We start from the raw sequence: 27,878 nt of genomic DNA, 5'->3' as shown, positions 1-27,878 counted from the left end.
GGGAGGAAATATTGAGCGCCCGTATTGAGCGTCTCAATTCATTTTTACTTTTACATACATTGGCTTGATTGCTCGTCAATCTTTCACAATCAATCTTTGTACAAATTATGCTCGTCATTGAAATTGCAAGGCCCTTATCATTGTGGTGGATCTGTGAGGCTCACTCTCCAACGCCAGGATATTCTTCGTCAGGAGATGATCCTCAACTGAATGAAGTGTTCTCGATGGCTTATGAAAATGTTCCATACATCTGACGCCTTGTACACTCCCGCATGTAGCGCAGGACCCCTTGAGGTAAAGAGCAGCGTTATGTTCGAAATTTGATGTTGTTTTGAACATGTCTACCAGTTTTTATTGATGTGTGAACTTCAACTCACGAACTATTATCCTCCTTGTCACTCAGTTGCTTCACATCATTTAGAAAAATGCTGGGAATTATGTTACTTGCTTCGAAAGTAGATTATGTCACGCACATTGAACTGCAGTTGCCATAGTTGTGCCCACTCACTTAATCTGTCTATGTGCCATTGGTTACTTATCACTGCCATTTGTCGCATTACAGCAGCACCACCACAGTGTCCACATGACAACTGAATATGAAAAACTCTGTGATGGTTGATTGAAGCCAGTAATAAATATGATGAAGTGTAGGTCCCTGCATTTCTCACAATTCATGCCGCTGCTCACAAATGAGCCGATTGTCGAATGGAGCCTATTTCTTCTGTCAATCTTGCAGGTGGAAACCATTCTGTGACAGCAATGCGCTGTGCAGGCGAGTGCACGACAGAAGGTATTGCAAAGCCTGGAGGGGGGAGCGATTCGTATCAGACAGTGATGTTCGCAGATTGGGTGCGTTGCATTAGAGCCTGGATAGCTCAGTCGGTAGAGCATCAGACTTTTAATCTGAGGGTCCAGGGTTCAAGTCCCTGTTTGGGCGTTGTGTTTAAAGCACGACTTTTAATTTCCACGTTCGTGCAGCCTGATAAAACACAAACTGACAAGGTCAGACCATCTTGCCTTCCTCAGAAAACGATCTGCTGAAAATCCACAGCTTGCAATCATGACAGCTCGATTTCCACGAGCATAGTCGTTCCCTGTTTTACTATAGGTGTCCATATTTCTACCTCTGTTTATCTGATGGGCTGATTTTGCTGCTGCAAGTCCGACGACAAATCTGATCATTTTGCCTGTTGTTTGTGATTTGCCCAAGGGAGGAAATATTGAGCGCCCGTATTGAGCGTCTCAATTCATTTTTACTTTTACATACATTGGCTTGATTGCTCGTCAATCTTTCACAATCAATCGTTGTACAAATTATGCTCGTCATTGAAATTGCAAGGCCCTTATCATTGTGGTGGATCTGTGAGGCTCACTCTCCAACGCCAGGATATTCTTCGTCAGGAGATGATCCTCAACTGAATGAAGTGTTCTCGATGGCTTATGAAAATGTTCCATACATCTGACGCCTTGTACACTCCCGCATGTAGCGCAGGACCCCTTGAGGTAAAGAGCAGCGTTATGTTCGAAATTTGATGTTGTTTTGAACATGTCTACCAGTTTTTATTGATGTGTGAACTTCAACTCACGAACTATTATCCTCCTTGTCACTCAGTTGCTACACATCATTCAGAAAAATGCTGGGAATTATGTTACTTGCTTCGAAAGTAGATTATGTCACGCACATTGAACTGCAGTTGCCATAGTTGTGCCCACTCACTTAATCTGTCTATGTGCCATTGGTTACTTATCACTGCCATTTGTAGCATTACAGCAGCACCACCACCGTGTCCACATGATAACTGAATATGAAACACTCTGTGATGGTTGATTGAAGCCAGTAATAAATATGATGAAGTGTAGGTCCCTGCATTTCTCACAATTCATGCCGCTGCTCACAAATGAGCCGATTGTCGAATGGAGCCTATTTCTTCTGTCAATCTTGCAGGTGGAAACCATTCTGTGACAGCAATGCGCTGTGCAGGCGAGTGCACGACAGAAGGTATTGCAAAGCCTGGAGGGGGGAGCGATTCGTATCAGACAGTGATGTTCGCAGATTGGGTATGCTGTGTTCGAGCCTGGATAGCTCAGTCGGTAGAGCATCAGACTTTTAATCTGAGGGTCCAGGGTTCAAGTCCCTGTTCGGGCGTTGTGTTTAAAGTACGACTTTTAATTTCCACGTTCGTGCAGCCTGATAAAACACAAACTGACAAGGTCAGACCATCTTGCCTTCCTCAGAAAACGAACTGCTGAAAATCCACAGCTTGCAATCATGAGAGCTCGATTTCCACGAGCATAGTCGTTCCCTGTTTTACTATAGGTGTCCATATTTCTACCTCTGTTTATCTGATGGGCTGATTTTGCTGCTGCAAGTCCGACGACAAATCTGATCATTTTGCCTCTTGTTTGTGATTTGCCCAAGGGAGGAAATATTGAGCGCCCGTATTGAGCGTCTCAATTCATTTTAACTTTTACATACATTGGCTTGATTGCTCGTCAATCTTTCACAATCAATCTTTGTACAAATTATGCTCGTCATTGAAATTGCAAGGCCCTTATCATTGTGGTGGATCTGTGAGGCTCACTCTCCAACGCCAGGATATTCTTCGTCAGGAGATGATCCTCAACTGAATGAAGTGTTCTCGATGGCTTATGAAAATGTTCCATACATCTGACGCCTTGTACACTCCCGCATGTAGCGCAGGACCCCTTGAGGTAAAGAGCAGCGTTATGTTCGAAATTTGATGTTGTTTTGAACATGTCTACCAGTTTTTATTGATGTGTGAACTTCAACTCACGAACTATTATCCTCCTTGTCACTCAGTTGCTTCACATCATTCAGAAAAATGCTGGGAATTATGTTACTTGCTTCGAAAGTAGATTATGTCACGCACATTGAACTGCAGTTGCCATAGTTGTGCCCACTCACTTAATCTGTCTATGTGCCATTGGTTACTTATCACTGCCATTTGTAGCATTACAGCAGCACCACCACCGTGTCCACATGACAACTGAATATGAAAAACTCTGTGATGGTTGATTGAAGCCAGTAATAAATATGATGAAGTGTAGGTCCCTGCATTTCTCACAATTCATGCCGCTGCTCACAAATGAGCCGATTGTCGAATGGAGCCTATTTCTTCTGTCAATCTTGCAGGTGGAAACCATTCTGTGACAGCAATGCGCTGTGCAGGCGAGTGCACGACAGAAGGTATTGCAAAGCCTGGAGGGGGGAGCGATTCGTATCAGACAGTGATGTTCGCAGATTGGGTGCGTTGCGTTAGAGCCTGGATAGCTCAGTCGGTAGAGCATCAGACTTTTAATCTGAGGGTCCAGGGTTCAAGTCCCTGTTCGGGCGTTGTGTTTAAAGCACGACTTTTAATTTCCACGTTCGTGCAGCCTGATAAAACACAAACTGACAAGGTCAGACCATCTTGCCTTCCTCAGAAAACGATCTGCTGAAAATCCACAGCATGCAATCATGAGAGCTCAATTTCCACGAGCATAGTCGTTCCCTGTTTTACTAAAGGTGTCCATATTTCTACCTCTGTTTATCTGATGGGCTGATTTTGCTGCTGCAAGTCCGACGACAAATCTGATCATTTTGCCTGTTGTTTGTGATTTGCCCAAGGGAGGAAATATTGAGCGCCCGCATTGAGCGTCTCAATTCATTTTTACTTTTACATACATTGGCTTGATTGCTCGTCAATCTTTCACAATCAATCTTTGTACAAATTATGCTCGTCATTGAAATTGCAAGGCCCTTATCATTGTGGTGGATCTGTGAGGCTCACTCTCCAACGCCAGGATATTCTTCGTCAGGAGATGATCCTCAACTGAATGAAGTGTTCTCGATGGCTTATGAAAATGTTCCATACATCTGACGCCTTGTACACTCCCGCATGTAGCGCAGGATCCCTTGAGGTAAAGAGCAGCGTTATGTTCGAAATTTGATGTTGTTTTGAACATGTCTACCAGTTTTTATTGATGTGTGAACTTCAACTCACGAACTATTATCTTCCTTGTCACTCAGTTGCTTCACATCATTTAGAAAAATGCTGGGAATTATGTTACTTGCTTCGAAAGTAGATTATGTCACGCACATTGAACTGCAGTTGCCATAGTTGTGCCCACTCACTTAATCTGTCTATGTGCCATTGGTTACTTATCACTGCCATTTGTCGCATTACAGCAGCACCACCACAGTGTCCACATGACAACTGAATATGAAAAACTCTGTGATGGTTGATTGAAGCCAGTAATAAATATGATGAAGTGTAGGTCCCTGCATTTCTCACAATTCATGCCGCTGCTCACAAATGAGCCGATTGTCGAATGGAGCCTATTTCTTCTGTCAATCTTGCAGGTGGAAACCATTCTGTGACAGCAATGCGCTGTGCAGGCGAGTGCACGACAGAAGGTATTGCAAAGCCTGGAGGGGGGAGCGATTCGTATCAGACAGTGATGTTCGCAGATTGGGTGCGTTGCGTTAGAGCCTGGATAGCTCAGTCGGTAGAGCATCAGACTTTTAATCTGAGGGTCCAGGGTTCAAGTCCCTGTTCGGGCGTTGTGTTTAAAGCAAGACTTTTAATTTCCACGTTCGTGCAGCCTGATAAAACACAAACTGACAAGGTCAGACCATCTTGCCTTCCTCAGAAAACGAACTGCTGAAAATCCACAGCTTGCAATCATGAGAGCTCGATTTCCACGAGCATAGTCGTTCCCTGTTTTACTAAAGGTGTCCATATTTCTACCTCTGTTTATCTGATGGGCTGATTTTGCTGCTGCAAGTCCGACGACAAATCTGATCATTTTGCCTGTTGTTTGTGATTTGCCCAAGGGAGGAAATATTGAGCGCCCGTATTGAGAATCTCAATTCATTTTTACTTTTACATACATTGGCTTGATTGCTCGTCAATCTTTCACAATCAATCTTTGTACAAATTATGCTCGTCATTGAAATTGCAAGGCCCTTATCATTGTGGTGGATCTGTGAGGCTCACTCTCCAACGCCAGGATATTCTTCGTCAGGAGATGATCCTCAACTGAATGAAGTGTTCTCGATGGCTTATGAAAATGTTCCATACATCTGACGCCTTGTACACTCCCGCATGTAGCGCAGGACCCCTTGAGGTAAAGAGCAGCGTTATGTTCGAAATTTGATGTTGTTTTGAACATGTCTACCAGTTTTTATTGATGTGTGAACTTCAACTCACGAACTATTATCCTCCTTGTCACTCAGTTGCTTCACATCATTTAGAAAAATGCTGGGAATTATGTTACTTGCTTCGAAAGTAGATTATGTCACGCACATTGAACTGCAGTTGCCATAGTTGTGCCCACTCACTTAATCTGTCTATGTGCCATTGGTTACTTATCACTGCCATTTGTCGCATTACAGCAGCACCACCACAGTGTCCACATGACAACTGAATATGAAAAACTCTGTGATGGTTGATTGAAGCCAGTAATAAATATGATGAAGTGTAGGTCCCTGCATTTCTCACAATTCATGCCGCTGCTCACAAATGAGCCGATTGTCGAATGGAGCCTATTTCTTCTGTCAATCTTGCAGGTGGAAACCATTCTGTGACAGCAATGCGCTGTGCAGGCGAGTGCACGACAGAAGGTATTGCAAAGCCTGGAGGGGGGAGCGATTCGTATCAGACAGTGATGTTCGCAGATTGGGTATGCTGCGTTAGAGCCTGGATAGCTCAGTCGGTAGAGCATCAGACTTTGAATCTGAGGGTCCAGGGTTCAAGTCCCTGTTCGGGCGTTGTGTTTAAAGCATGACTTTTAATTTCCACGTTCGTGCAGCCTGATAAAACACAAACTGACAAGGTCAGACCATCTTGCCTTCCAAAGAAAACGATCTGCTGAAAATCCACAGCTTGCAATCATGACAGCTCGATTTCCACGAGCATAGTCGTTCCCTGTTTTACTATAGGTGTCCATATTTCTACCTCTGTTTATCTGATGGGCTGATTTTGCTGCTGCAAGTCCGACGACAAATCTGATCATTTTGCCTGTTGTTTGTGATTTGCCCAAGGGAGGAAATATTGAGCGCCCGTATTGAGCGTCTCAATTCATTTTTACTTTTACATACATTGGCTTGATTGCTCGTCAATCTTTCACAATCAATCTTTGTACAAATTATGCTCGTCATTGAAATTGCAAGGCCCTTATCATTGTGGTGGATCTGTGAGGCTCACTCTCCAACGCCAGGATATTCTTCGTCAGGAGATGATCCTCAACTGAATGAAGTGTTCTCGATGGCTTATGAAAATGTTCCATACATCTGACGCCTTGTACACTCCCGCATGTAGCGCAGGATCCCTTGAGGTAAAGAGCAGCGTTATGTTCGAAATTTGATGTTGTTTTGAACATGTCTACCAGTTTTTATTGATGTGTGAAGTTCAACTCACGAACTATTATCTTCCTTGTCACTCAGTTGCTTCACATCATTTAGAAAAATGCTGGGAATTATGTTACTTGCTTCGAAAGTAGATTATGTCACGCACATTGAACTGCAGTTGCCATAGTTGTGCCCACTCACTTAATCTGTCTATGTGCCATTGGTTACTTATCACTGCCATTTGTCGCATTACAGCAGCACCACCACAGTGTCCACATGACAACTGAATATGAAAAACTCTGTGATGGTTGATTGAAGCCAGTAATAAATATGATGAAGTGTAGGTCCCTGCATTTCTCACAATTCATGCCGCTGCTCACAAATGAGCCGATTGTCGAATGGAGCCTATTTCTTCTGTCAATCTTGCAGGTGGAAACCATTCTGTGACAGCAATGCGCTGTGCAGGCGAGTGCACGACAGAAGGTATTGCAAAGCCTGGAGGGGGGAGCGATTCGTATCAGACAGTGATGTTCGCAGATTGGGTGCTTTGCGTTAGAGCCTGGATAGCTCAGTCGGTAGAGCATCAGACTTTTAATCTGAGGGTCCAGGGTTCAAGTCCCTGTTCGGGCGTTGTGTTTAAAGCAAGACTTTTAATTTCCACGTTCGTGCAGCCTGATAAAACACAAACTGACAAGGTCAGACCATCTTGCCTTCCTCAGAAAACGAACTGCTGAAAATCCACAGCTTGCAATCATGAGAGCTCGATTTCCACGAGCATAGTCGTTCCCTGTTTTACTAAAGGTGTCCATATTTCTACCTCTGTTTATCTGATGGGCTGATTTTGCTGCTGCAAGTCCGACGACAAATCTGATCATTTTGCCTGTTGTTTGTGATTTGCCCAAGGGAGGAAATATTGAGCGCCCGTATTGAGAATCTCAATTCATTTTTACTTTTACATACATTGGCTTGATTGCTCGTCAATCTTTCACAATCAATCTTTGTACAAATTATGCTCGTCATTGAAATTGCAAGGCCCTTATCATTGTGGTGGATCTGTGAGGCTCACTCTCCAACGCCAGGATATTCTTCGTCAGGAGATGATCCTCAACTGAATGAAGTGTTCTCGATGGCTTATGAAAATGTTCCATACATCTGACGCCTTGTACACTCCCGCATGTAGCGCAGGACCCCTTGAGGTAAAGAGCAGCGTTATGTTCGAAATTTGATGTTGTTTTGAACATGTCTACCAGTTTTTATTGATGTGTGAACTTCAACTCACGAACTATTATCCTCCTTGTCACTCAGTTGCTTCACATCATTTAGAAAAATGCTGGGAATTATGTTACTTGCTTCGAAAGTAGATTATGTCACGCACATTGAACTGCAGTTGCCATAGTTGTGCCCACTCACTTAATCTGTCTATGTGCCATTGGTTACTTATCACTGCCATTTGTCGCATTACAGCAGCACCACCACAGTGTCCACATGACAACTGAATATGAAAAACTCTGTGATGGTTGATTGAAGCCAGTAATAAATATGATGAAGTGTAGGTCCCTGCATTTCTCACAATTCATGCCGCTGCTCACAAATGAGCCGATTGTCGAATGGAGCCTATTTCTTCTGTCAATCTTGCAGGTGGAAACCATTCTGTGACAGCAATGCGCTGTGCAGGCGAGTGCACGACAGAAGGTATTGCAAAGCCTGGAGGGGGGAGCGATTCGTATCAGACAGTGATGTTCGCAGATTGGGTATGCTGCGTTAGAGCCTGGATAGCTCAGTCGGTAGAGCATCAGACTTTGAATCTGAGGGTCCAGGGTTCAAGTCCCTGTTCGGGCGTTGTGTTTAAAGCATGACTTTTAATTTCCACGTTCGTGCAGCCTGATAAAACACAAACTGACAAGGTCAGACCATCTTGCCTTCCTCAGAAAACGATCTGCTGAAAATCCACAGCTTGCAATCATGACAGCTCGATTTCCACGAGCATAGTCGTTCCCTGTTTTACTATAGGTGTCCATATTTCTACCTCTGTTTATCTGATGGGCTGATTTTGCTGCTGCAAGTCCGACGACAAATCTGATCATTTTGCCTGTTGTTTGTGATTTGCCCAAGGGAGGAAATATTGAGCGCCCGTATTGAGCGTCTCAATTCATTTTTACTTTTACATACATTGGCTTGATTGCTCGTCAATCTTTCACAATCAATCGTTGTACAAATTATGCTCGTCATTGAAATTGCAAGGCCCTTATCATTGTGGTGGATCTGTGAGGCTCACTCTCCAACGCCAGGATATTCTTCGTCAGGAGATGATCCTCAACTGAATGAAGTGTTCTCGATGGCTTATGAAAATGTTCCATACATCTGACGCCTTGTACACTCCCGCATGTAGCGCAGGACCCCTTGAGGTAAAGAGCAGCGTTATGTTCGAAATTTGATGTTGTTTTGAACATGTCTACCAGTTTTTATTGATGTGTGAACTTCAACTCACGAACTATTATCCTCCTTGTCACTCAGTTGCTACACATCATTCAGAAAAATGCTGGGAATTATGTTACTTGCTTCGAAAGTAGATTATGTCACGCACATTGAACTGCAGTTGCCATAGTTGTGCCCACTCACTTAATCTGTCTATGTGCCATTGGTTACTTATCACTGCCATTTGTAGCATTACAGCAGCACCACCACCGTGTCCACATGATAACTGAATATGAAACACTCTGTGATGGTTGATTGAAGCCAGTAATAAATATGATGAAGTGTAGGTCCCTGCATTTCTCACAATTCATGCCGCTGCTCACAAATGAGCCGATTGTCGAATGGAGCCTATTTCTTCTGTCAATCTTGCAGGTGGAAACCATTCTGTGACAGCAATGCGCTGTGCAGGCGAGTGCACGACAGAAGGTATTGCAAAGCCTGGAGGGGGGAGCGATTCGTATCAGACAGTGATGTTCGCAGATTGGGTATGCTGTGTTCGAGCCTGGATAGCTCAGTCGGTAGAGCATCAGACTTTTAATCTGAGGGTCCAGGGTTCAAGTCCCTGTTCGGGCGTTGTGTTTAAAGCACGACTTTTAATTTCCACGTTCGTGCAGCCTGATAAAACACAAACTGACAAGGTCAGACCATCTTGCCTTCCTCAGAAAACGATCTGCTGAAAATCCACAGCTTGCAATCATGAGAGCTCGATTTCCACGAGCATAGTCGTTCCCTGTTTTACTATAGGTGTCCATATTTCTACCTCTGTTTATCTGATGGGCTGATTTTGCTGCTGCAAGTCCGACGACAAATCTGATCATTTTGCCTCTTGTTTGTGATTTGCCCAAGGGAGGAAATATTGAGCGCCCGTATTGAGCGTCTCAATTCATTTTAACTTTTACATACATTGGCTTGATTGCTCGTCAATCTTTCACAATCAATCTTTGTACAAATTATGCTCGTCATTGAAATTGCAAGGCCCTTATCATTGTGGTGGATCTGTGAGGCTCACTCTCCAACGCCAGGATATTCTTCGTCAGGAGATGATCCTCAACTGAATGAAGTGTTCTCGATGGCTTATGAAAATGTTCCATACATCTGACGCCTTGTACACTCCCGCATGTAGCGCAGGACCCCTTGAGGTAAAGAGCAGCGTTATGTTCGAAATTTGATGTTGTTTTGAACATGTCTACCAGTTTTTATTGATGTGTGAACTTCAACTCACGAACTATTATCCTCCTTGTCACTCAGTTGCTTCACATCATTCAGAAAAATGCTGGGAATTATGTTACTTGCTTCGAAAGTAGATTATGTCACGCACATTGAACTGCAGTTGCCATAGTTGTGCCCACTCACTTAATCTGTCTATGTGCCATTGGTTACTTATCACTGCCATTTGTAGCATTACAGCAGCACCACCACCGTGTCCACATGACAACTGAATATGAAAAACTCTGTGATGGTTGATTGAAGCCAGTAATAAATATGATGAAGTGTAGGTCCCTGCATTTCTCACAATTCATGCCGCTGCTCACAAATGAGCCGATTGTCGAATGGAGCCTATTTCTTCTGTCAATCTTGCAGGTGGAAACCATTCTGTGACAGCAATGCGCTGTGCAGGCGAGTGCACTACAGAAGGTATTGCAAAGCCTGGAGGGGGGAGCGATTCGTATCAGACAGTGATGTTCGCAGATTGGGTGCGTTGCGTTAGAGCCTGGATAGCTCAGTCGGTAGAGCATCAGACTTTTAATCTGAGGGTCCAGGGTTCAAGTCCCTGTTCGGGCGTTGTGTTTAAAGCACGACTTTTAATTTCCACGTTCGTGCAGCCTGATAAAACACAAACTGACAAGGTCAGACCATCTTGCCTTCCTCAGAAAACGATCTGCTGAAAATCCACAGCTTGCAATCATGAGAGCTCGATTTCCACGAGCATAGTCGTTCCCTGTTTTACTATAGGTGTCCATATTTCTACCTCTGTTTATCTGATGGGCTGATTTTGCTGCTGCAAGTCCGACGACAAATCTGATCATTTTGCCTGTTGTTTGTGATTTGCCCAAGGGAGGAAATATTGAGCGCCCGTATTGAGAATCTCAATTCATTTTTACTTTTACATACATTGGCTTGATTGCTCGTCAATCTTTCACAATCAATCTTTGTACAAATTATGCTCGTCATTGAAATTGCAAGGCCCTTATCATTGTGGTGGATCTGTGAGGCTCACTCTCCAACGCCAGGATATTCTTCGTCAGGAGATGATCCTCAACTGAATGAAGTGTTCTCGATGGCTTATGAAAATGTTCCATACATCTGACGCCTTGTACACTCCCGCATGTAGCGCAGGACCCCTTGAGGTAAAGAGCAGCGTTATGTTCGAAATTTGATGTTGTTTTGAACATGTCTACCAGTTTTTATTGATGTGTGAACTTCAACTCACGAACTATTATCCTCCTTGTCACTCAGTTGCTTCACATCATTTAGAAAAATGCTGGGAATTATGTTACTTGCTTCGAAAGTAGATTATGTCACGCACATTGAACTGCAGTTGCCATAGTTGTGCCCACTCACTTAATCTGTCTATGTGCCATTGGTTACTTATCACTGCCATTTGTCGCATTACAGCAGCACCACCACAGTGTCCACATGACAACTGAATATGAAAAACTCTGTGATGGTTGATTGAAGCCAGTAATAAATATGATGAAGTGTAGGTCCCTGCATTTCTCACAATTCATGCCGCTGCTCACAAATGAGCCGATTGTCGAATGGAGCCTATTTCTTCTGTCAATCTTGCAGGTGGAAACCATTCTGTGACAGCAATGCGCTGTGCAGGCGAGTGCACGACAGAAGGTATTGCAAAGCCTGGAGGGGGGAGCGATTCGTATCAGACAGTGATGTTCGCAGATTGGGTATGCTGCGTTAGAGCCTGGATAGCTCAGTCGGTAGAGCATCAGACTTTGAATCTGAGGGTCCAGGGTTCAAGTCCCTGTTCGGGCGTTGTGTTTAAAGCATGACTTTTAATTTCCACGTTCGTGCAGCCTGATAAAACACAAACTGACAAGGTCAGACCATCTTGCCTTCCTCAGAAAACGATCTGCTGAAAATCCACAGCTTGCAATCATGACAGCTCGATTTCCACGAGCATAGTCGTTCCCTGTTTTACTATAGGTGTCCATATTTCTACCTCTGTTTATCTGATGGGCTGATTTTGTTGCTGCAAGTCCGACGACAAATCTGATCATTTTGCCTGTTGTTTGTGATTTGCCCAAGGGAGGAAATATTGAGCGCCCGTATTGAGCGTCTCAATTCATTTTTACTTTTACATACATTGGCTTGATTGCTCGTCAATCTTTCACAATCAATCGTTGTACAAATTATGCTCGTCATTGAAATTGCAAGGCCCTTATCATTGTGGTGGATCTGTGAGGCTCACTCTCCAACGCCAGGATATTCTTCGTCAGGAGATGATCCTCAACTGAATGAAGTGTTCTCGATGGCTTATGAAAATGTTCCATACATCTGACGCCTTGTACACTCCCGCATGTAGCGCAGGACCCCTTGAGGTAAAGAGCAGCGTTATGTTCGAAATTTGATGTTGTTTTGAACATGTCTACCAGTTTTTATTGATGTGTGAACTTCAACTCACGAACTATTATCCTCCTTGTCACTCAGTTGCTACACATCATTCAGAAAAATGCTGGGAATTATGTTACTTGCTTCGAAAGTAGATTATGTCACGCACATTGAACTGCAGTTGCCATAGTTGTGCCCACTCACTTAATCTGTCTATGTGCCATTGGTTACTTATCACTGCCATTTGTAGCATTACAGCAGCACCACCACCGTGTCCACATGATAACTGAATATGAAACACTCTGTGATGGTTGATTGAAGCCAGTAATAAATATGATGAAGTGTAGGTCCCTGCATTTCTCACAATTCATGCCGCTGCTCACAAATGAGCCGATTGTCGAATGGAGCCTATTTCTTCTGTCAATCTTGCAGGTGGAAACCATTCTGTGACAGCAATGCGCTGTGCAGGCGAGTGCACGACAGAAGGTATTGCAAAGCCTGGAGGGGGGAGCGATTCGTATCAGACAGTGATGTTCGCAGATTGGGTATGCTGTGTTCGAGCCTGGATAGCTCAGTCGGTAGAGCATCAGACTTTTAATCTGAGGGTCCAGGGTTCAAGTCCCTGTTCGGGCGTTGTGTTTAAAGCACGACTTTTAATTTCCACGTTCGTGCAGCCTGATAAAACACAAACTGACAAGGTCAGACCATCTTGCCTTCCTCAGAAAACGATCTGCTGAAAATCCACAGCTTGCAATCATGAGAGCTCGATTTCCACGAGCATAGTCGTTCCCTGTTTTACTATAGGTGTCCATATTTCTACCTCTGTTTATCTGATGGGCTGATTTTGCTGCTGCAAGTCCGACGACAAATCTGATCATTTTGCCTCTTGTTTGTGATTTGCCCAAGGGAGGAAATATTGAGCGCCCGTATTGAGCGTCTCAATTCATTTTAACTTTTACATACATTGGCTTGATTGCTCGTCAATCTTTCACAATCAATCTTTGTACAAATTATGCTCGTCATTGAAATTGCAAGGCCCTTATCATTGTGGTGGATCTGTGAGGCTCACTCTCCAACGCCAGGATATTCTTCGTCAGGAGATGATCCTCAACTGAATGAAGTGTTCTCGATGGCTTATGAAAATGTTCCATACATCTGACGCCTTGTACACTCCCGCATGTAGCGCAGGACCCCTTGAGGTAAAGAGCAGCGTTATGTTCGAAATTTGATGTTGTTTTGAACATGTCTACCAGTTTTTATTGATGTGTGAACTTCAACTCACGAACTATTATCCTCCTTGTCACTCAGTTGCTTCACATCATTCAGAAAAATGCTGGGAATTATGTTACTTGCTTCGAAAGTAGATTATGTCACGCACATTGAACTGCAGTTGCCATAGTTGTGCCCACTCACTTAATCTGTCTATGTGCCATTGGTTACTTATCACTGCCATTTGTAGCATTACAGCAGCACCACCACCGTGTCCACATGACAACTGAATATGAAAAACTCTGTGATGGTTGATTGAAGCCAGTAATAAATATGATGAAGTGTAGGTCCCTGCATTTCTCACAATTCATGCCGCTGCTCACAAATGAGCCGATTGTCGAATGGAGCCTATTTCTTCTGTCAATCTTGCAGGTGGAAACCATTCTGTGACAGCAATGCGCTGTGCAGGCGAGTGCACGACAGAAGGTATTGCAAAGCCTGGAGGGGGGAGCGATTCGTATCAGACAGTGATGTTCGCAGATTGGGTGCGTTGCGTTAGAGCCTGGATAGCTCAGTCGGTAGAGCATCAGACTTTTAATCTGAGGGTCCAGGGTTCAAGTCCCTGTTCGGGCGTTGTGTTTAAAGCACGACTTTTAATTTCCACGTTCGTGCAGCCTGATAAAACACAAACTGACAAGGTCAGACCATCTTGCCTTCCTCAGAAAACGATCTGCTGAAAATCCACAGCTTGCAATCATGAGAGCTCGATTTCCACGAGCAGAGTCGTTCCCTGTTTTACTATAGGTGTCCATATTTCTACCTCTGTTTATCTGATGGGCTGATTTTGCTGCTGCAAGTCCGACGACAAATCTGATCATTTTGCCTGTTGTTTGTGATTTGCCCAAGGGAGGAAATATTGAGCGCCCGTATTGAGAATCTCAATTCATTTTTACTTTTACATACATTGGCTTGATTGCTCGTCAATCTTTCACAATCAATCTTTGTACAAATTATGCTCGTCATTGAAATTGCAAGGCCCTTATCATTGTGGTGGATCTGTGAGGCTCACTCTCCAACGCCAGGATATTCTTCGTCAGGAGATGATCCTCAACTGAATGAAGTGTTCTCGATGGCTTATGAAAATGTTCCATACATCTGACGCCTTGTACACTCCCGCATGTAGCGCAGGACCCCTTGAGGTAAAGAGCAGCGTTATGTTCGAAATTTGATGTTGTTTTGAACATGTCTACCAGTTTTTATTGATGTGTGAACTTCAACTCACGAACTATTATCCTCCTTGTCACTCAGTTGCTTCACATCATTTAGAAAAATGCTGGGAATTATGTTACTTGCTTCGAAAGTAGATTATGTCACGCACATTGAACTGCAGTTGCCATAGTTGTGCCCACTCACTTAATCTGTCTATGTGCCATTGGTTACTTATCACTGCCATTTGTCGCATTACAGCAGCACCACCACAGTGTCCACATGACAACTGAATATGAAAAACTCTGTGATGGTTGATTGAAGCCAGTAATAAATATGATGAAGTGTAGGTCCCTGCATTTCTCACAATTCATGCCGCTGCTCACAAATGAGCCGATTGTCGAATGGAGCCTATTTCTTCTGTCAATCTTGCAGGTGGAAACCATTCTGTGACAGCAATGCGCTGTGCAGGCGAGTGCACGACAGAAGGTATTGCAAAGCCTGGAGGGGGGAGCGATTCGTATCAGACAGTGATGTTCGCAGATTGGGTGCGTTGCATTCGAGCCTGGATAGCTCAGTCGGTAGAGCATCAGACTTTTAATCTGAGGGTCCAGGGTTCAAGTCCCTGTTTCGGCGTTGTGTTTAAAGCACGACTTTTAATTTCCACGTTCGTGCAGCCTGATAAAACACAAACTGACAAGGTCAGACCATCTTGCCTTCCTCAGAAAACGATCTGCTGAAAATCCACAGCTTGCAATCATGACAGCTCGATTTCCACGAGCATAGTCGTTCCCTGTTTTACTATAGGTGTCCATATTTCTACCTCTGTTTATCTGATGGGCTGATTTTGCTGCTGCAAGTCCGACGACAAATCTGATCATTTTGCCTGTTGTTTGTGATTTGCCCAAGGGAGGAAATATTGAGCGCCCGTATTGAGCGTCTCAATTCATTTTTACTTTTACATACATTGGCTTGATTGCTCGTCAATCTTTCACAATCAATCGTTGTACAAATTATGCTCGTCATTGAAATTGCAAGGCCCTTATCATTGTGGTGGATCTGTGAGGCTCACTCTCCAACGCCAGGATATTCTTCGTCAGGAGATGATCCTCAACTGAATGAAGTGTTCTCGATGGCTTATGAAAATGTTCCATACATCTGACGCCTTGTACACTCCCGCATGTAGCGCAGGACCCCTTGAGGTAAAGAGCAGCGTTATGTTCGAAATTTGATGTTGTTTTGAACATGTCTACCAGTTTTTATTGATGTGTGAACTTCAACTCACGAACTATTATCCTCCTTGTCACTCAGTTGCTACACATCATTCAGAAAAATGCTGGGAATTATGTTACTTGCTTCGAAAGTAGATTATGTCACGCACATTGAACTGCAGTTGCCATAGTTGTGCCCACTCACTTAATCTGTCTATGTGCCATTGGTTACTTATCACTGCCATTTGTAGCATTACAGCAGCACCACCACCGTGTCCACATGATAACTGAATATGAAACACTCTGTGATGGTTGATTGAAGCCAGTAATAAATATGATGAAGTGTAGGTCCCTGCATTTCTCACAATTCATGCCGCTGCTCACAAATGAGCCGATTGTCGAATGGAGCCTATTTCTTCTGTCAATCTTGCAGGTGGAAACCATTCTGTGACAGCAATGCGCTGTGCAGGCGAGTGCACGACAGAAGGTATTGCAAAGCCTGGAGGGGGGAGCGATTCGTATCAGACAGTGATGTTCGCAGATTGGGTATGCTGTGTTCGAGCCTGGATAGCTCAGTCGGTAGAGCATCAGACTTTTAATCTGAGGGTCCAGGGTTCAAGTCCCTGTTCGGGCGTTGTGTTTAAAGCACGACTTTTAATTTCCACGTTCGTGCAGCCTGATAAAACACAAACTGACAAGGTCAGACCATCTTGCCTTCCTCAGAAAACGAACTGCTGAAAATCCACAGCTTGCAATCATGAGAGCTCGATTTCCACGAGCATAGTCGTTCCCTGTTTTACTATAGGTGTCCATATTTCTACCTCTGTTTATCTGATGGGCTGATTTTGCTGCTGCAAGTCCGACGACAAATCTGATCATTTTGCCTCTTGTTTGTGATTTGCCCAAGGGAGGAAATATTGAGCGCCCGTATTGAGCGTCTCAATTCATTTTAACTTTTACATACATTGGCTTGATTGCTCGTCAATCTTTCACAATCAATCTTTGTACAAATTATGCTCGTCATTGAAATTGCAAGGCCCTTATCATTGTGGTGGATCTGTGAGGCTCACTCTCCAACGCCAGGATATTCTTCGTCAGGAGATGATCCTCAACTGAATGAAGTGTTCTCGATGGCTTATGAAAATGTTCCATACATCTGACGCCTTGTACACTCCCGCATGTAGCGCAGGACCCCTTGAGGTAAAGAGCAGCGTTATGTTCGAAATTTGATGTTGTTTTGAACATGTCTACCAGTTTTTATTGATGTGTGAACTTCAACTCACGAACTATTATCCTCCTTGTCACTCAGTTGCTTCACATCATTCAGAAAAATGCTGGGAATTATGTTACTTGCTTCGAAAGTAGATTATGTCACGCACATTGAACTGCAGTTGCCATAGTTGTGCCCACTCACTTAATCTGTCTATGTGCCATTGGTTACTTATCACTGCCATTTGTAGCATTACAGCAGCACCACCACCGTGTCCACATGACAACTGAATATGAAAAACTCTGTGATGGTTGATTGAAGCCAGTAATAAATATGATGAAGTGTAGGTCCCTGCATTTCTCACAATTCATGCCGCTGCTCACAAATGAGCCGATTGTCGAATGGAGCCTATTTCTTCTGTCAATCTTGCAGGTGGAAACCATTCTGTGACAGCAATGCGCTGTGCAGGCGAGTGCACGACAGAAGGTATTGCAAAGCCTGGAGGGGGGAGCGATTCGTATCAGACAGTGATGTTCGCAGATTGGGTATGCTGCGTTAGAGCCTGGATAGCTCAGTCGGTAGAGCATCAGACTTTTAATCTGAGGGTCCAGGGTTCAAGTCCCTGTTCGGGCGTTGTGTTTAAAGCATGACTTTTAATTTCCACGTTCGTGCAGCCTGATAAAACACAAACTGACAAGGTCAGACCATCTTGCCTTCCTCAGAAAACGATCTGCTGAAAATCCACAGCTTGCAATCATGACAGCTCGATTTCCACGAGCATAGTCGTTCCCTGTTTTACTATAGGTGTCCATATTTCTACCTCTGTTTATCTGATGGGCTGATTTTGCTGCTGCAAGTCCGACGACAAATCTGATCATTTTGCCTGTTGTTTGTGATTTGCCCAAGGGAGGAAATATTGAGCGCCCGTATTGAGCGTCTCAATTCATTTTTACTTTTACATACATTGGCTTGATTGCTCGTCAATCTTTCACAATCAATCGTTGTACAAATTATGCTCGTCATTGAAATTGCAAGGCCCTTATCATTGTGGTGGATCTGTGAGGCTCACTCTCCAACGCCAGGATATTCTTCGTCAGGAGATGATCCTCAACTGAATGAAGTGTTCTCGATGGCTTATGAAAATGTTCCATACATCTGACGCCTTGTACACTCCCGCATGTAGCGCAGGACCCCTTGAGGTAAAGAGCAGCGTTATGTTCGAAATTTGATGTTGTTTTGAACATGTCTACCAGTTTTTATTGATGTGTGAACTTCAACTCACGAACTATTATCCTCCTTGTCACTCAGTTGCTTCACATCATTCAGAAAAATGCTGGGAATTATGTTACTTGCTTCGAAAGTAGATTATGTCACGCACATTGAACTGCAGTTGCCATAGTTGTGCCCACTCACTTAATCTGTCTATGTGCCATTGGTTACTTATCACTGCCATTTGTAGCATTACAGCAGCACCACCACCGTGTCCACATGATAACTGAATATGAAACACTCTGTGATGGTTGATTGAAGCCAGTAATAAATATGATGAAGTGTAGGTCCCTGCATTTCTCACAATTCATGCCGCTGCTCACAAATGAGCCGATTGTCGAATGGAGCCTATTTCTTCTGTCAATCTTGCAGGGGGAAACCATTCTGTGACAGCAATGCGCTGTGCAGGCGAGTGCACGACAGAAGGTATTGCAAAGCCTGGAGGGGGGAGCGATTCGTATCAGACAGTGATGTTCGCAGATTGGGTATGCTGTGTTCGAGCCTGGATAGCTCAGTCGGTAGAGCATCAGACTTTTAATCTGAGGGTCCAGGGTTCAAGTCCCTGTTCGGGCGTTGTGTTTAAAGCACGACTTTTAATTTCCACGTTCGTGCAGCCTGATAAAACACAAACTGACAAGGTCAGACCATCTTGCCTTCCTCAGAAAACGAACTGCTGAAAATCCACAGCTTGCAATCATGAGAGCTCGATTTCCACGAGCATAGTCGTTCCCTGTTTTACTATAGGTGTCCATATTTCTACCTCTGTTTATCTGATGGGCTGATTTTGCTGCTGCAAGTCCGACGACAAATCTGATCATTTTGCCTCTTGTTTGTGATTTGCCCAAGGGAGGAAATATTGAGCGCCCGTATTGAGCGTCTCAATTCATTTTAACTTTTACATACATTGGCTTGATTGCTCGTCAATCTTTCACAATCAATCTTTGTACAAATTATGCTCGTCATTGAAATTGCAAGGCCCTTATCATTGTGGTGGATCTGTGAGGCTCACTCTCCAACGCCAGGATATTCTTCGTCAGGAGATGATCCTCAACTGAATGAAGTGTTCTCGATGGCTTATGAAAATGTTCCATACATCTGACGCCTTGTACACTCCCGCATGTAGCGCAGGACCCCTTGAGGTAAAGAGCAGCGTTATGTTCGAAATTTGATGTTGTTTTGAACATGTCTACCAGTTTTTATTGATGTGTGAACTTCAACTCACGAACTATTATCCTCCTTGTCACTCAGTTGCTTCACATCATTCAGAAAAATGCTGGGAATTATGTTACTTGCTTCGAAAGTAGATTATGTCACGCACATTGAACTGCAGTTGCCATAGTTGTGCCCACTCACTTAATCTGTCTATGTGCCATTGGTTACTTATCACTGCCATTTGTAGCATTACAGCAGCACCACCACCGTGTCCACATGACAACTGAATATGAAAAACTCTGTGATGGTTGATTGAAGCCAGTAATAAATATGATGAAGTGTAGGTCCCTGCATTTCTCACAATTCATGCCGCTGCTCACAAATGAGCCGATTGTCGAATGGAGCCTATTTCTTCTGTCAATCTTGCAGGTGGAAACCATTCTGTGACAGCAATGCGCTGTGCAGGCGAGTGCACGACAGAAGGTATTGCAAAGCCTGGAGGGGGGAGCGATTCGTATCAGACAGTGATGTTCGCAGATTGGGTATGCTGCGTTAGAGCCTGGATAGCTCAGTCGGTAGAGCATCAGACTTTTAATCTGAGGGTCCAGGGTTCAAGTCCCTGTTCGGGCGTTGTGTTTAAAGCATGACTTTTAATTTCCACGTTCGTGCAGCCTGATAAAACACAAACTGACAAGGTCAGACCATCTTGCCTTCCTCAGAAAACGATCTGCTGAAAATCCACAGCTTGCAATCATGACAGCTCGATTTCCACGAGCATAGTCGTTCCCTGTTTTACTATAGGTGTCCATATTTCTACCTCTGTTTATCTGATGGGCTGATTTTGCTGCTGCAAGTCCGACGACAAATCTGATCATTTTGCCTGTTGTTTGTGATTTGCCCAAGGGAGGAAATATTGAGCGCCCGTATTGAGCGTCTCAATTCATTTTTACTTTTACATACATTGGCTTGATTGCTCGTCAATCTTTCACAATCAATCGTTGTACAAATTATGCTCGTCATTGAAATTGCAAGGCCCTTATCATTGTGGTGGATCTGTGAGGCTCACTCTCCAACGCCAGGATATTCTTCGTCAGGAGATGATCCTCAACTGAATGAAGTGTTCTCGATGGCTTATGAAAATGTTCCATACATCTGACGCCTTGTACACTCCCGCATGTAGCGCAGGACCCCTTGAGGTAAAGAGCAGCGTTATGTTCGAAATTTGATGTTGTTTTGAACATGTCTACCAGTTTTTATTGATGTGTGAACTTCAACTCACGAACTATTATCCTCCTTGTCACTCAGTTGCTTCACATCATTCAGAAAAATGCTGGGAATTATGTTACTTGCTTCGAAAGTAGATTATGTCACGCACATTGAACTGCAGTTGCCATAGTTGTGCCCACTCACTTAATCTGTCTATGTGCCATTGGTTACTTATCACTGCCATTTGTAGCATTACAGCAGCACCACCACCGTGTCCACATGATAACTGAATATGAAACACTCTGTGATGGTTGATTGAAGCCAGTAATAAATATGATGAAGTGTAGGTCCCTGCATTTCTCACAATTCATGCCGCTGCTCACAAATGAGCCGATTGTCGAATGGAGCCTATTTCTTCTGTCAATCTTGCAGGGGGAAACCATTCTGTGACAGCAATGCGCTGTGCAGGCGAGTGCACGACAGAAGGTATTGCAAAGCCTGGAGGGGGGAGCGATTCGTATCAGACAGTGATGTTCGCAGATTGGGTATGCTGCGTTAGAGCCTGGATAGCTCAGTCGGTAGAGCATCAGACTTTGAATCTGAGGGTCCAGGGTTCAAGTCCCTGTTCGGGCGTTGTGTTTAAAGCATGACTTTTAATTTCCACGTTCGTGCAGCCTGATAAAACACAAACTGACAAGGTCAGACCATCTTGCCTTCCTCAGAAAACGATCTGCTGAAAATCCACAGCTTGCAATCATGACAGCTCGATTTCCACGAGCATAGTCGTTCCCTGTTTTACTATAGGTGTCCATATTTCTACCTCTGTTTATCTGATGGGCTGATTTTGCTGCTGCAAGTCCGACGACAAATCTGATCATTTTGCCTGTTGTTTGTGATTTGCCCAAGGGAGGAAATATTGAGCGCCCGTATTGAGCGTCTCAATTCATTTTTACTTTTACATACATTGGCTTGATTGCTCGTCAATCTTTCACAATCAATCGTTGTACAAATTATGCTCGTCATTGAAATTGCAAGGCCCTTATCATTGTGGTGGATCTGTGAGGCTCACTCTCCAACGCCAGGATATTCTTCGTCAGGAGATGATCCTCAACTGAATGAAGTGTTCTCGATGGCTTATGAAAATGTTCCATACATCTGACGCCTTGTACACTCCCGCATGTAGCGCAGGACCCCTTGAGGTAAAGAGCAGCGTTATGTTCGAAATTTGATGTTGTTTTGAACATGTCTACCAGTTTTTATTGATGTGTGAACTTCAACTCACGAACTATTATCCTCCTTGTCACTCAGTTGCTACACATCATTCAGAAAAATGCTGGGAATTATGTTACTTGCTTCGAAAGTAGATTATGTCACGCACATTGAACTGCAGTTGCCATAGTTGTGCCCACTCACTTAATCTGTCTATGTGCCATTGGTTACTTATCACTGCCATTTGTAGCATTACAGCAGCACCACCACCGTGTCCACATGATAACTGAATATGAAACACTCTGTGATGGTTGATTGAAGCCAGTAATAAATATGATGAAGTGTAGGTCCCTGCATTTCTCACAATTCATGCCGCTGCTCACAAATGAGCCGATTGTCGAATGGAGCCTATTTCTTCTGTCAATCTTGCAGGTGGAAACCATTCTGTGACAGCAATGCGCTGTGCAGGCGAGTGCACGACAGAAGGTATTGCAAAGCCTGGAGGGGGGAGCGATTCGTATCAGACAGTGATGTTCGCAGATTGGGTATGCTGCGTTAGAGCCTGGATAGCTCAGTCGGTAGAGCATCAGACTTTGAATCTGAGGGTCCAGGGTTCAAGTCCCTGTTCGGGCGTTGTGTTTAAAGCATGACTTTTAATTTCCACGTTCGTGCAGCCTGATAAAACACAAACTGACAAGGTCAGACCATCTTGCCTTCCTCAGAAAACGATCTGCTGAAAATCCACAGCTTGCAATCATGACAGCTCGATTTCCACGAGCATAGTCGTTCCCTGTTTTACTATAGGTGTCCATATTTCTACCTCTGTTTATCTGATGGGCTGATTTTGCTGCTGCAAGTCCGACGACAAATCTGATCATTTTGCCTGTTGTTTGTGATTTGCCCAAGGGAGGAAATATTGAGCGCCCGTATTGAGCGTCTCAATTCATTTTTACTTTTACATACATTGGCTTGATTGCTCGTCAATCTTTCACAATCAATCGTTGTACAAATTATGCTCGTCATTGAAATTGCAAGGCCCTTATCATTGTGGTGGATCTGTGAGGCTCACTCTCCAACGCCAGGATATTCTTCGTCAGGAGATGATCCTCAACTGAATGAAGTGTTCTCGATGGCTTATGAAAATGTTCCATACATCTGACGCCTTGTACACTCCCGCATGTAGCGCAGGACCCCTTGAGGTAAAGAGCAGCGTTATGTTCGAAATTTGATGTTGTTTTGAACATGTCTACCAGTTTTTATTGATGTGTGAACTTCAACTCACGAACTATTATCCTCCTTGTCACTCAGTTGCTACACATCATTCAGAAAAATGCTGGGAATTATGTTACTTGCTTCGAAAGTAGATTATGTCACGCACATTGAACTGCAGTTGCCATAGTTGTGCCCACTCACTTAATCTGTCTATGTGCCATTGGTTACTTATCACTGCCATTTGTAGCATTACAGCAGCACCACCACCGTGTCCACATGATAACTGAATATGAAACACTCTGTGATGGTTGATTGAAGCCAGTAATAAATATGATGAAGTGTAGGTCCCTGCATTTCTCACAATTCATGCCGCTGCTCACAAATGAGCCGATTGTCGAATGGAGCCTATTTCTTCTGTCAATCTTGCAGGTGGAAACCATTCTGTGACAGCAATGCGCTGTGCAGGCGAGTGCACGACAGAAGGTATTGCAAAGCCTGGAGGGGGGAGCGATTCGTATCAGACAGTGATGTTCGCAGATTGGGTATGCTGTGTTCGAGCCTGGATAGCTCAGTCGGTAGAGCATCAGACTTTTAATCTGAGGGTCCAGGGTTCAAGTCCCTGTTCGGGCGTTGTGTTTAAAGCACGACTTTTAATTTCCACGTTCGTGCAGCCTGATAAAACACAAACTGACAAGGTCAGACCATCTTGCCTTCCTCAGAAAACGATCTGCTGAAAATCCACAGCTTGCAATCATGAGAGCTCGATTTCCACGAGCATAGTCGTTCCCTGTTTTACTATAGGTGTCCATATTTCTACCTCTGTTTATCTGATGGGCTGATTTTGCTGCTGCAAGTCCGACGACAAATCTGATCATTTTGCCTCTTGTTTGTGATTTGCCCAAGGGAGGAAATATTGAGCGCCCGTATTGAGCGTCTCAATTCATTTTAACTTTTACATACATTGGCTTGATTGCTCGTCAATCTTTCACAATCAATCTTTGTACAAATTATGCTCGTCATTGAAATTGCAAGGCCCTTATCATTGTGGTGGATCTGTGAGGCTCACTCTCCAACGCCAGGATATTCTTCTTCAGGAGATGATCCTCAACTGAATGAAGTGTTCTCGATGGCTTATGAAAATGTTCCATACATCTGACGCCTTGTACACTCCCGCATGTAGCGCAGGACCCCTTGAGGTAAAGAGCAGCGTTATGTTCGAAATTTGATGTTGTTTTGAACATGTCTACCAGTTTTTATTGATGTGTGAACTTCAACTCACGAACTATTATCCTCCTTGTCACTCAGTTGCTTCACATCATTCAGAAAAATGCTGGGAATTATGTTACTTGCTTCGAAAGTAGATTATGTCACGCACATTGAACTGCAGTTGCCATAGTTGTGCCCACTCACTTAATCTGTCTATGTGCCATTGGTTACTTATCACTGCCATTTGTAGCATTACAGCAGCACCACCACCGTGTCCACATGACAACTGAATATGAAAAACTCTGTGATGGTTGATTGAAGCCAGTAATAAATATGATGAAGTGTAGGTCCCTGCATTTCTCACAATTCATGCCGCTGCTCACAAATGAGCCGATTGTCGAATGGAGCCTATTTCTTCTGTCAATCTTGCAGGTGGAAACCATTCTGTGACAGCAATGCGCTGTGCAGGCGAGTGCACGACAGAAGGTATTGCAAAGCCTGGAGGGGGGAGCGATTCGTATCAGACAGTGATGTTCGCAGATTGGGTGCGTTGCGTTAGAGCCTGGATAGCTCAGTCGGTAGAGCATCAGACTTTTAATCTGAGGGTCCAGGGTTCAAGTCCCTGTTCGGGCGTTGTGTTTAAAGCACGACTTTTAATTTCCACGTTCGTGCAGCCTGATAAAACACAAACTGACAAGGTCAGACCATCTTGCCTTCCTCAGAAAACGATCTGCTGAAAATCCACAGCTTGCAATCATGAGAGCTCGATTTCCACGAGCAGAGTCGTTCCCTGTTTTACTATAGGTGTCCATATTTCTACCTCTGTTTATCTGATGGGCTGATTTTGCTGCTGCAAGTCCGACGACAAATCTGATCATTTTGCCTGTTGTTTGTGATTTGCCCAAGGGAGGAAATATTGAGCGCCCGTATTGAGAATCTCAATTCATTTTTACTTTTACATACATTGGCTTGATTGCTCGTCAATCTTTCACAATCAATCTTTGTACAAATTATGCTCGTCATTGAAATTGCAAGGCCCTTATCATTGTGGTGGATCTGTGAGGCTCACTCTCCAACGCCAGGATATTCTTCGTCAGGAGATGATCCTCAACTGAATGAAGTGTTCTCGATGGCTTATGAAAATGTTCCATACATCTGACGCCTTGTACACTCCCGCATGTAGCGCAGGACCCCTTGAGGTAAAGAGCAGCGTTATGTTCGAAATTTGATGTTGTTTTGAACATGTCTACCAGTTTTTATTGATGTGTGAACTTCAACTCACGAACTATTATCCTCCTTGTCACTCAGTTGCTTCACATCATTCAGAAAAATGCTGGGAATTATGTTACTTGCTTCGAAAGTAGATTATGTCACGCACATTGAACTGCAGTTGCCATAGTTGTGCCCACTCACTTAATCTGTCTATGTGCCATTGGTTACTTATCACTGCCATTTGTCGCATTACAGCAGCACCACCACCGTGTCCACATGACAACTGAATATGAAAAACTCTGTGATGGTTGATTGAAGCCAGTAATAAATATGATGAAGTGTAGGTCCCTGCATTTCTCACAATTCATGCCGCTGCTCACAAATGAGCCGATTGTCGAATGGAGCCTATTTCTTCTGTCAATCTTGCAGGTGGAAACCATTCTGTGACAGCAATGCGCTGTGCAGGCGAGTGCACGACAGAAGGTATTGCAAAGCCTGGAGGGGGGAGCGATTCGTATCAGACAGTGATGTTCGCAGATTGGGTGCGTTGCGTTAGAGCCTGGATAGCTCAGTCGGTAGAGCATCAGACTTTTAATCTGAGGGTCCAGGGTTCAAGTCCCTGTTCGGGCGTTGTGTTTAAAGCACGACTTTTAATTTCCACGTTCGTGCAGCCTGATAAAACACAAACTGACAAGGTCAGACCATCTTGCCTTCCTCAGAAAACGATCTGCTGAAAATCCACAGCTTGCAATCATGAGAGCTCGATTTCCACGAGCAGAGTCGTTCCCTGTTTTACTATAGGTGTCCATATTTCTACCTCTGTTTATCTGATGGGCTGATTTTGCTGCTGCAAGTCCGACGACAAATCTGATCATTTTGCCTCTTGTTTGTGATTTGCCCAAGGGAGGAAATATTGAGCGCCCGTATTGAGCGTCTCAATTCATTTTAACTTTTACATACATTGGCTTGATTGCTCGTCAATCTTTCACAATCAATCTTTGTACAAATTATGCTCGTCATTGAAATTGCAAGGCCCTTATCATTGTGGTGGATCTGTGAGGCTCACTCTCCAACGCCAGGATATTCTTCGTCAGGAGATGATCCTCAACTGAATGAAGTGTTCTCGATGGCTTATGAAAATGTTCCATACATCTGACGCCTTGTACACTCCCGCATGTAGCGCAGGACCCCTTGAGGTAAAGAGCAGCGTTATGTTCGAAATTTGATGTTGTTTTGAACATGTCTACCAGTTTTTATTGATGTGTGAACTTCAACTCACGAACTATTATCCTCCTTGTCACTCAGTTGCTTCACATCATTCAGAAAAATGCTGGGAATTATGTTACTTGCTTCGAAAGTAGATTATGTCACGCACATTGAACTGCAGTTGCCATAGTTGTGCCCACTCACTTAATCTGTCTATGTGCCATTGGTTACTTATCACTGCCATTTGTCGCATTACAGCAGCACCACCACCGTGTCCACATGACAACTGAATATGAAAAACTCTGTGATGGTTGATTGAAGCCAGTAATAAATATGATGAAGTGTAGGTCCCTGCATTTCTCACAATTCATGCCGCTGCTCACAAATGAGCCGATTGTCGAATGGAGCCTATTTCTTCTGTCAATCTTGCAGGTGGAAACCATTCTGTGACAGCAATGCGCTGTGCAGGCGAGTGCACGACAGAAGGTATTGCAAAGCCTGGAGGGGGGAGCGATTCGTATCAGACAGTGATGTTCGCAGATTGGGTGCGTTGCGTTAGAGCCTGGATAGCTCAGTCGGTAGAGCATCAGACTTTTAATCTGAGGGTCCAGGGTTCAAGTCCCTGTTCGGGCGTTGTGTTTAAAGCACGACTTTTAATTTCCACGTTCGTGCAGCCTGATAAAACACAAACTGACAAGGTCAGACCATCTTGCCTTCCTCAGAAAACGATCTGCTGAAAATCCACAGCTTGCAATCATGAGAGCTCGATTTCCACGAGCAGAGTCGTTCCCTGTTTTACTATAGGTGTCCATATTTCTACCTCTGTTTATCTGATGGGCTGATTTTGCTGCTGCAAGTCCGACGACAAATCTGATCATTTTGCCTGTTGTTTGTGATTTGCCCAAGGGAGGAAATATTGAGTGCCCGTATTGAGCGTCTCAATTCATTTTAACTTTTACATACATTGGCTTGATTG

At 44.0% G+C, this 27,878-nt stretch overlaps 23 non-coding genes across 23 annotated transcripts; all 23 read left to right on the top strand.

Moving 5' to 3' along the window:
• Positions 1 to 864: 864 nt before the first annotated feature.
• On the top strand, positions 865 to 937 carry trnak-uuu (transfer RNA lysine (anticodon UUU)). The gene has a single exon. It is a non-coding gene; the product is annotated as a tRNA-Lys (tRNA).
• Positions 938 to 2,073: 1,136 nt separating this feature from the next.
• On the top strand, positions 2,074 to 2,146 carry trnak-uuu (transfer RNA lysine (anticodon UUU)). Its single transcript has one exon. It is a non-coding gene; the product is annotated as a tRNA-Lys (tRNA).
• Positions 2,147 to 3,282: 1,136 nt separating this feature from the next.
• Positions 3,283 to 3,355, top strand: trnak-uuu (transfer RNA lysine (anticodon UUU)). Its single transcript has one exon. It is a non-coding gene; the product is annotated as a tRNA-Lys (tRNA).
• Positions 3,356 to 4,491: 1,136 nt separating this feature from the next.
• trnak-uuu (transfer RNA lysine (anticodon UUU)) lies at positions 4,492 to 4,564 on the top strand. The gene has a single exon. It is a non-coding gene; the product is annotated as a tRNA-Lys (tRNA).
• Positions 4,565 to 5,700: 1,136 nt separating this feature from the next.
• Positions 5,701 to 5,773, top strand: trnaq-uug (transfer RNA glutamine (anticodon UUG)). The gene has a single exon. It is a non-coding gene; the product is annotated as a tRNA-Gln (tRNA).
• A 1,136-nt stretch (positions 5,774 to 6,909) lies between these two features.
• trnak-uuu (transfer RNA lysine (anticodon UUU)) lies at positions 6,910 to 6,982 on the top strand. Its single transcript has one exon. It is a non-coding gene; the product is annotated as a tRNA-Lys (tRNA).
• A 1,136-nt stretch (positions 6,983 to 8,118) lies between these two features.
• Positions 8,119 to 8,191, top strand: trnaq-uug (transfer RNA glutamine (anticodon UUG)). Its single transcript has one exon. It is a non-coding gene; the product is annotated as a tRNA-Gln (tRNA).
• A 1,136-nt stretch (positions 8,192 to 9,327) lies between these two features.
• On the top strand, positions 9,328 to 9,400 carry trnak-uuu (transfer RNA lysine (anticodon UUU)). The gene has a single exon. It is a non-coding gene; the product is annotated as a tRNA-Lys (tRNA).
• Positions 9,401 to 10,536: 1,136 nt separating this feature from the next.
• On the top strand, positions 10,537 to 10,609 carry trnak-uuu (transfer RNA lysine (anticodon UUU)). Its single transcript has one exon. It is a non-coding gene; the product is annotated as a tRNA-Lys (tRNA).
• A 1,136-nt stretch (positions 10,610 to 11,745) lies between these two features.
• trnaq-uug (transfer RNA glutamine (anticodon UUG)) lies at positions 11,746 to 11,818 on the top strand. Its single transcript has one exon. It is a non-coding gene; the product is annotated as a tRNA-Gln (tRNA).
• A 1,136-nt stretch (positions 11,819 to 12,954) lies between these two features.
• Positions 12,955 to 13,027, top strand: trnak-uuu (transfer RNA lysine (anticodon UUU)). Its single transcript has one exon. It is a non-coding gene; the product is annotated as a tRNA-Lys (tRNA).
• A 1,136-nt stretch (positions 13,028 to 14,163) lies between these two features.
• trnak-uuu (transfer RNA lysine (anticodon UUU)) lies at positions 14,164 to 14,236 on the top strand. The gene has a single exon. It is a non-coding gene; the product is annotated as a tRNA-Lys (tRNA).
• A 1,136-nt stretch (positions 14,237 to 15,372) lies between these two features.
• Positions 15,373 to 15,445, top strand: trnak-uuu (transfer RNA lysine (anticodon UUU)). The gene has a single exon. It is a non-coding gene; the product is annotated as a tRNA-Lys (tRNA).
• A 1,136-nt stretch (positions 15,446 to 16,581) lies between these two features.
• trnak-uuu (transfer RNA lysine (anticodon UUU)) lies at positions 16,582 to 16,654 on the top strand. The gene has a single exon. It is a non-coding gene; the product is annotated as a tRNA-Lys (tRNA).
• A 1,136-nt stretch (positions 16,655 to 17,790) lies between these two features.
• trnak-uuu (transfer RNA lysine (anticodon UUU)) lies at positions 17,791 to 17,863 on the top strand. The gene has a single exon. It is a non-coding gene; the product is annotated as a tRNA-Lys (tRNA).
• Positions 17,864 to 18,999: 1,136 nt separating this feature from the next.
• On the top strand, positions 19,000 to 19,072 carry trnak-uuu (transfer RNA lysine (anticodon UUU)). Its single transcript has one exon. It is a non-coding gene; the product is annotated as a tRNA-Lys (tRNA).
• A 1,136-nt stretch (positions 19,073 to 20,208) lies between these two features.
• Positions 20,209 to 20,281, top strand: trnak-uuu (transfer RNA lysine (anticodon UUU)). Its single transcript has one exon. It is a non-coding gene; the product is annotated as a tRNA-Lys (tRNA).
• Positions 20,282 to 21,417: 1,136 nt separating this feature from the next.
• Positions 21,418 to 21,490, top strand: trnaq-uug (transfer RNA glutamine (anticodon UUG)). Its single transcript has one exon. It is a non-coding gene; the product is annotated as a tRNA-Gln (tRNA).
• A 1,136-nt stretch (positions 21,491 to 22,626) lies between these two features.
• trnaq-uug (transfer RNA glutamine (anticodon UUG)) lies at positions 22,627 to 22,699 on the top strand. The gene has a single exon. It is a non-coding gene; the product is annotated as a tRNA-Gln (tRNA).
• Positions 22,700 to 23,835: 1,136 nt separating this feature from the next.
• On the top strand, positions 23,836 to 23,908 carry trnak-uuu (transfer RNA lysine (anticodon UUU)). Its single transcript has one exon. It is a non-coding gene; the product is annotated as a tRNA-Lys (tRNA).
• Positions 23,909 to 25,044: 1,136 nt separating this feature from the next.
• trnak-uuu (transfer RNA lysine (anticodon UUU)) lies at positions 25,045 to 25,117 on the top strand. The gene has a single exon. It is a non-coding gene; the product is annotated as a tRNA-Lys (tRNA).
• Positions 25,118 to 26,253: 1,136 nt separating this feature from the next.
• Positions 26,254 to 26,326, top strand: trnak-uuu (transfer RNA lysine (anticodon UUU)). Its single transcript has one exon. It is a non-coding gene; the product is annotated as a tRNA-Lys (tRNA).
• Positions 26,327 to 27,462: 1,136 nt separating this feature from the next.
• Positions 27,463 to 27,535, top strand: trnak-uuu (transfer RNA lysine (anticodon UUU)). Its single transcript has one exon. It is a non-coding gene; the product is annotated as a tRNA-Lys (tRNA).
• The last annotated feature ends 343 nt before the right edge of the window (positions 27,536 to 27,878 follow it).

The sequence above is a fragment of the Pristiophorus japonicus genome, chromosome 3, assembly GCF_044704955.1.
Source record: "Pristiophorus japonicus isolate sPriJap1 chromosome 3, sPriJap1.hap1, whole genome shotgun sequence".
NCBI lineage: Eukaryota > Metazoa > Chordata > Chondrichthyes > Pristiophoridae > Pristiophorus > Pristiophorus japonicus.
Note: the sequence above shows the minus strand (reverse complement) of the source record. Positions and strands in the feature narration are given on the sequence as shown.